Source organism: Maylandia zebra, linkage group LG3 (assembly GCF_041146795.1).
Source record: "Maylandia zebra isolate NMK-2024a linkage group LG3, Mzebra_GT3a, whole genome shotgun sequence".
Taxonomy (NCBI): domain Eukaryota; kingdom Metazoa; phylum Chordata; class Actinopteri; order Cichliformes; family Cichlidae; genus Maylandia; species Maylandia zebra.
In genome coordinates, this window is record NC_135169.1 from 28,068,101 (window position 1) to 28,075,886 (window position 7,786).

The 7,786-nt window shown below is 39.1% G+C and overlaps 1 long non-coding RNA gene across 3 annotated transcripts; it reads right to left on the minus strand.

The window, feature by feature from the left end:
• Window positions 1–1,285: 1,285 nt before the first annotated feature.
• Window positions 1,286–7,523, minus strand: LOC106675258 (uncharacterized). Of its 3 annotated transcripts, XR_001341832.3 has the most exons (4): window positions 7,232–7,523; window positions 5,540–5,618; window positions 3,553–3,824; window positions 1,286–3,466 (listed from the first exon to the last, which is right to left on the minus strand). It is a non-coding gene; the product is annotated as an uncharacterized LOC106675258 (long non-coding RNA). The 3 variants fall into 3 exon arrangements; XR_001341833.2 differs by having other exon boundaries at window positions 1,286–3,824; window positions 7,292–7,523; XR_001341831.2 differs by having other exon boundaries at window positions 1,286–3,824.
• Window positions 7,524–7,786: the final 263 nt, after the last annotated feature.

The window sequence follows — 7,786 nt, forward strand, 5'->3', positions numbered from 1 at the left end:
ACTTGAACTGATGCTTTGGCATGACCTTAAACCGAGTTTAACCAGGGTTGTTCTTGCTGAGCTCTCTCAGGAAGTGAAGTCGCTAACCGTAACACCCATGCAGCAACTTGCGGTGCTGTGGATGTCAGACCTTATGGTCCATTACTCATGTGGATCATTGGACCCATGCATGAGTAAGCAGCTCAGCTTTTTAAATTGTTTCATTTTCAGCCACATATTAGTCACTTGAGCTCACTAATTTGTATCAAGTTGTACCAGTGGGAGTTAATTAGGCCAGGGGCTGTTACAATGAGTGTGTTAGCACTAAGCTAGCAGCTCTGGTTTGGGGTCTTTGATCCTGATAGATACTGAATCCATGTCTTGTGTTTTACACACTGTTCGGTTACATTCAGTACGCTTAATCTGTGTCCTCTCAGTTTGAGACCATGAGTTAATAATGAACACATGAATTATTAAACATGCTATAATAAATATTCACATTGATCAAATGATGTGAGTAACGTCAAAAGTGTGTCTGGTTGTAACAAACCTACGTAGATCAAACACATAGGGCTGGGTGAACAGAGATCCATCTTTTTATCCGTCGTCTCCAATACCACATATTGAGACAATGTCCTACATTTTGATTGGCTCTGCACTGCAGGACATGCACTTCTCTAAAATCTATAATATATGAAGCGAAGACTTTTTATTAAAGAAAAATGAAGGTTACTGAAGCCCAAAGGCTGTTACCAGGCAGAACAGCAGCTGAAACAACAGTGAACAAAAGCAGTCCCCCAACGGACAACGACTTTTACAACGACTTTGGTGTTTAATGATGTTTTTATTACAATATGATGATTGTATGATGTCATTTAAAACAAAAGAAGAAAATGTTACGTACTGCCCTCTCCATGGCTTTTCATATGACAGATTACTTGATACGGTTTCTTCAAATTTGGGCACTAAAAATGAAGGTCAAAATCAAATGTTTAGCCAGCCAAGGTATTGATGTCCACCAAGGTGTAGCATATTGTTGTGAAGTTAGAATATCCATCCATTAAAAAAACATGAGTAATATAAAGTTTTTTCTGATTTTGATCCGATTGCATGCTACACTGTTAATAAACAGAACTGATTAAATACTCCTCCTCCTCAGAGGAATTAACAGATAATATAGACAATAAGAACAAACTTCAGCTTCCCTTTATTCTCGTTATATTTACTTTTAGACTGTGATCTGGTCACCCTACACAGGACCCAATCACACAAGGCAAGTTTGAAGAAGAAAAGGAGATTTATTTGTGTCATTCAGCTGAGCAGAAATGCCAAGAACAGAGAAATCAACAGGTTGTACTTTCACAAAAAAACATTTTCCCCATAAAGAGTGTAAATGGTCAAAATAACCATGTGGGTAAAATATATGGAGAAAAAATAATAGAAAATGTCTTTGTTTTAAAACAAAACACTGTAGTATGTTTTTAAGGATTTTTCTTTTTTTACATAATACTGAACCAAAAACAAAACACAAACTAACTTGACAGCAGAAAATGGGGACAGCATTATAAATCATTATTATAAATCCACAAAATACTAAATGGCTAATTGTTTACACACAAAACCCACTTGTGAAGGAGAAAGGCAGGAAGTAACAAAAGAAAACAATTAAAAATGGTTTCAAAATAAAACAGCCAAACTACACTGTTCCAAAAAATAGTAATGTCAAAGTATCTTAGTGTGTATTTTACAGTTTTGTACTGTCTTTCTAGAATATCATTAAATTTACATAAGTAGACTGTGATTTTACATGTCAAAGGTAAAATAACATAACATCACTGTAAATATAGCAAAACACAATTTACTTGTTTTTTAAATATATTTTTTTGTACATATACATATTGAGATTGTAAAAATACATTCAGAAATGTATCATAATTTCACGAATATTTGTCTGTTATGTGAGAGAATGATCTGTTAAATTCAAATGTAATACTATGGAAAAATATATAAAATGAGAGTATTTGAATTATAATTGTGCTGAAAATTTCATGTCATCTAGGTCTGATTCAATAATTCAGAGGTAACAAGTGAAAATATAATTAATAGGAATAAAAACGAAAAAAAACAAACATATAAAACATTGCACGGCCACGCTGTGCTAATTATATTTTTAAAAAAAATAAATGTAGAGGTAGGAATTGCAATTAATATAAATGTCAAAGTATTCACAACATTCCTGAACAGAAAGAGGCCTCTGCACCTGGGTGAGGGTGTGGCCATGAAAACAATGTGACATGCCATTGGATGTTGGGACACATAATAACATGACGCTAAGCATCGGCCAGTGAATGTGAACTAACAACCACAAGGTCGCAGGTATGGCAGCACTGTAGGAAAAAATCCTAATATAAAAGTATTTTACTGCATTTTACAGTTTTGTTCTGTTCTTCTAGAAGATCATTAACGTTACGTAAATAGACTGTGATTTCACATTTCAAATGTAAATTAACGTTAAATCACTGTAATGTAATAAAACATAATTTTCATGATTATTAAATGTATCTGTCTGTACATATGCATATTTAGATTGTTAAAACACATTCACAAATGTATCATGATCTCACAAATATCTGTCCGTTATTTGAAAGATTGAACTGTTGAATTCAAATGTAATGCTATGGAAAAGTATATAACATGATTCCTATAAGCTTGTGTTACATCACAGTATTATTATCATTGCTATTTAGGGCGATCGTGGCTCAGGAGTTGGCAGTTCGCCTTGTGACCAGAAGGTTGCCGGTTCGAGCCCCGGCTCGGATACTCTCGGTATTGTGTCCGTGGTCAAGACTCTTCGCCTACTGGTGATGGGCTGATGGTGCGATATGGCAGCCTCGCCTCTGGCAGTCTGTCCCAGGGCATGCAATCCATTATTATTTAACTGTATATTTCTGTACATTTACGCATTATGATTCATATTGCCACATTCATTGACCTTGTTTATAGGTAATTTCATTGTTTGATCACGTTAAAATGTTCCTAATTTGATGTCTAAACGCACTTGGAAAAGGCAGAATCCCATGTAAAATTAGCGCAACAAACTGTATTGTCATTACTGGAAATAACCGTATTTTTATGAGAAAGTTATTTTCTGTTATTTTACGGTAGTATTTTGGCGCCCCAGCTGCTGGACTATTACCGTTTTTTTGAGATGTTTTTTTTAACAGTGTACAAAGAAAACCCTAAAGAAAACACACAAAACATTTTATCATCTTATTAGCTGAACGTTGTCTTAAATTTCTACCACCCAGCTTTACAGTTGTGTCTCACGTTCACTGCTCAATAGCTTTTTAGCGATTTTTCAGGCATACTGTACAACAGATGTTTGCCAGATATCAGGTAAGCAGGGTGTAGAGGTAAGAGCAAAAGAGCTACTTTTCTCCTACTTACTTATTTTCCAGCATCGACACTGTCACTAAGTGCTCTGGAACTGAAAAAATAAGTATATGGGAGCACAAATGACACCTACTTCCCTTTGCAAAATGTATGACAAGTCTGATAGGCCGTGTCTTTTACCTGTAAATGTCCCGTGTGACTTGGTATCAGCCCAACTCAATCAGACAGGGGCTGATGACTTCACACTATCCCTGCCAGGGATTCTGACTCAACGCCGACTGCGATGGGCTGGCAGCAGCCGATGCAGACGTATCTGAGGATCCAGAGATAGACGCCGCCGAACACGACGACGGTCAGGCCCAGCAGCAGGAAGCTGATGTAGGATTGGGGACTGACGCTGAACAGCACAGGAGGGTGGGGGGTGTTGATGGAGTCATCAGTGATTTTCTGGGCTGGATAAACCCGCAGGAGAGATGAGAAAATAGAGAGAAACTAGTCACGGAAAAGATGATTTCTGTGGAGTGAAACAAGGAACAGTGTCTCACAATGATGCCAAAACAATGATGTCAACAGGACTAAGAGTCCACAGTAGGGCTGGTAATCTGAAAGACAACCAATCACCAATTAACCTACCCAACTTACTGCATGTCTCTGGGACTGTGGGAGGAAACCACAGCACCCAGAGAGAACAAACTGCAAACAAACTCCACACAGAGTGGAACCCAGGACCTTCTTGCTGTGAGCAAACAGTGGTAACCTCCCATGATTTTGCACTATACAAATAAAATTAAACTGAATGGGTCAGATGCTGATAGCCAGACTGATAAACCATGAGTTAGCTTAGAGTTGATAACCAGCTTTGTGTGACCGCTCATCCTTATTCCAGATGTTAGGCTAAGTGAGTCCTGATAACGGAAAGGTAACCTGGGTGTGTTGAAGTCATTTTGTGGGTCCTGAAAACGATGCCATGTGATCATGAAAGCTAATAAAATCATCCTGAGTGGAACATGAATGCTTTCATCAAAGCTCACGGCCACCTATAGAGACCAGCCATTGTAGCACTGACTGTCAGAGCTTCAGGAAGCAGTCGACACATCTATTAAAATCTTTCACCAATTTATCTTGTGTGAACTTTGATATTCAGGGGAAAACACACCTGGTGACAGAACATTATTACAGTGAATCCTGAGAAGGCTATGAGTATTCATTCACCATTTCCTCTATATATATAAAAAAAGAAACTGTCAGCCTCCTAATGCTGTTGAAGGCACTGGGTATTTAGAGGAATTTCATCCCTGTGGACCGTCATTTTAGAACCACTACGATCTCTCAAACCACACTGCTGCAGCATTTTACCGAGGAGTTGCAAGAAAGATGGCGAGGAGGAGGAAACAGAACAAAGGAAAACAGTGATGAGGGAAGAAAAATAGATTGTTTTTGTTATTGTTGTTGTTTTTCAATGCAGCAGTCTTGATGTATGCTTCTGTCTAATCAAGACTAATTAAAATTCCTGGTGTTCTAGCACGGAGTAACTCGATCACTGCACCTCAAAGGTAACTGAAGACGACAGGGTGCAGAGGGTTGGATTTTCCCCGACAGGTACTCTCCAGAAATTCAGCCTCCTTTAATTTGAAATTGAATCTATTTAGCTGGACGTCACAATTTAAAGGTTAAACCTGAAAACACCAAAACATTTGATGGATTTTTGCAATTTATACATGTACATATATATAAATCATATATAGATCTCAACATAAATATTAATTCTTGATTAGGAGTAGAAAAGTAATTGTAATGTGATAAGAAGCATTTTGTATTTGATTCCTTAGAATGTCGTTTAAATTTTACTTAATTTTTATGGAGTTCTGTATCTTTTTTTGTTGTAGGAACTACTCGCAGTCGGTCCCACTCTAGCTCTTTGTCAGAAAGTAATCTGCTGGGCAAATCTTACTCACCAAGCCTTGTGGATTTTTGTGTCACAAGGAGAATTAATGCACTTTTTGCTCAAAGGCTTTTCACTCATGTGGCACCTGCAAAGTGTTGTTAAGCATATGAGCCTCTCAAAAGCACACACACAGAAATAAAAACTATTCAGAGCTCATGATTATCAGCAGGGCTTTCAGATCACCTGATGGGCAACTGTCTAGACAATAAACCGCTCACTCACCTCTGCTGAAGTGTGTGATTAGCAGCAGACTAAAGAAGCTCCTAACGCCAGCATTCATTTCGACAGTGCAGCAGATTTACTGTGAAGACAAGAAACACTTGGCATTTTTGCATCCACACATCTACATGTGGTCTTAGAGGAGCTCACGCAGCAGGAATCGCCACAGAGGTGGACTTCAAAGCCAGAGGAAATGAAATTCATACTGTAAGCACACATTTTCCTGCACATTGAGTTTAGCTGAACACAGAAAAACTGACATACAGTGTAATCTAAACATAGAGCACTGACACAGGGAAGAGATTCAACACAGATGTACTTTCGATTGGATTTTTGGAGCAGACAGGTGGCTTATTTATAATTCATAAGAAGCTTTTACATGAGAAAAGCAGAGTTATGAATAAATTTAAGCAAACAAGGCCAGACTCTCAGGTACTAACCTGGAAAACATCTTGCTTACTTTTCATGTGGAAGGGAAACAGCTGCATCAGGGATGTGATTAGAACTAAAAGCCAGAAATGTGCAAATGAGGGGGAGGAAATACATTTTTTAAGGGAAGAAAAAGCCTACCTTTTGTTCCAAATATTTTACATAACAGAGAACACTCCATATGGAGGGCTACAAATGGACTAAAGATGCCAAAAGCCTGTGTGACAGGGGCATATAGCAGAGTGGGGTCATAAGCCCTCGGACCCTTTCTTGTGACTTCTTTCATTCAGTTTCTAACACATCAGATTCATTTCAATTCAATTCAATTCAATTTTATTTATATAGCGCCGAATCACAACAAAAGTTGCCTCAAGGCGCTTCATAGATACAGAGAAAAACCCAACAATCAAATGACCCCCTATGAGCAAGCACTTTGGCGACAGTGGGAAGGAAAAACTCCCTTTTAACAGGAAGAAAGCTCCGGCAGAACCAGGCTCAGGGAGGGGCGGCCATCTGCTGCGACCGGTTGGGGTGAGAGAAGGAAGACAGGATAAAAGACATGCTGTGGAAGAGAGACAGAGGTTAATAACAGATATGATTCAATGCAGAGAGGTCTATTAATACACAGTGAGTGAGAAAGGTGACTGGAAAGGAAAAACTCAATGCATCATGGGAATCCCCCAGCAGCCTACGTCTATTGCAGCATAACTAAGGGAGGATTCAGGATCACCTGGTCCAGCCCTAACTATATGCTTTAGCAAAAAGGAAAGTTTTAAGCCTAATCTTGAAAGTAGAGATAGTGTCTGTCTCCCGAATCCAAACTGGAAGCTGGTTCCACAGAAGAGGGGCCTGAAAACTGAAGGCTCTTCCCCCCATTCTACTTTTAAATACTCTAGGAACAACAAGTAGGCCTGCAGAGCGAGAGCGAAGTGCTCTAATAGGGTGATATTAGAGCACTAACTAGATTAGATCCTAACTATAAACCTGTAAAGTTTGTGTCTGTGTCTTGGCTCAGTTTTAACACAGTTGTGTTGACAAAATCTTCCCACAAAGAGCCCAGCCATGCAAACACCTGCCGAAGAGCTCACAGCAGCTGTCTGCAGGGGCACTCTGTGCCACAATGACAGACGGACTCACACACAGAAACAATAATCTCGCTTGTAAACAATAATGCATTCCTGCTCTGCAAGGAGTGAAGGAAAAACAACTTCGATTCAGCCAAAGAGATTTTCCCGCCCCCACACGCTCAGGCAAATAAGCCGATACCTCTGTTACTGATGCGGCGCGGAGATCTGAGGAGACCCCTGCCTCGCCTCCGTCACTCACCGTTGATGCTTCCTTGCTTCTTCCTTGCACCAATTCTGGATGGTTTTGCTTTGCAGCAGAGTGAGAATGTGAATCAATAACAGTGACAAAGCAGCAAGAGAGCGACAGCAAGTGAGAGGAGAGGACATAGATCCAAATATAGAAGGCAGTGGGGCAATTATCGAGAAAGGAACAGATTCCCCTCCTACGCCGGCAGGAGGTGGGGACTGAGAGAACAGACAGTCCTGGAGAATGAACAAAAAATTATAGCAAAAATGGAAATTATTCTGTACAAACAACACAATAAAATAACTGAAAAAAATAGAACAGCTTGCTGCCCCCTAGTGGCACTTTTAAGGCACAGCAATCTACCTCAATAACATGCACATGATTTCATGTACAACCCCTTTCATTAAGGTTTAATGAAAATAATTATAAATGAAATCTGGTCATTAAAACGAGATAAATAAAACCTGAGATGAACACACGACATATTTCACAGAGTCATTATTTATT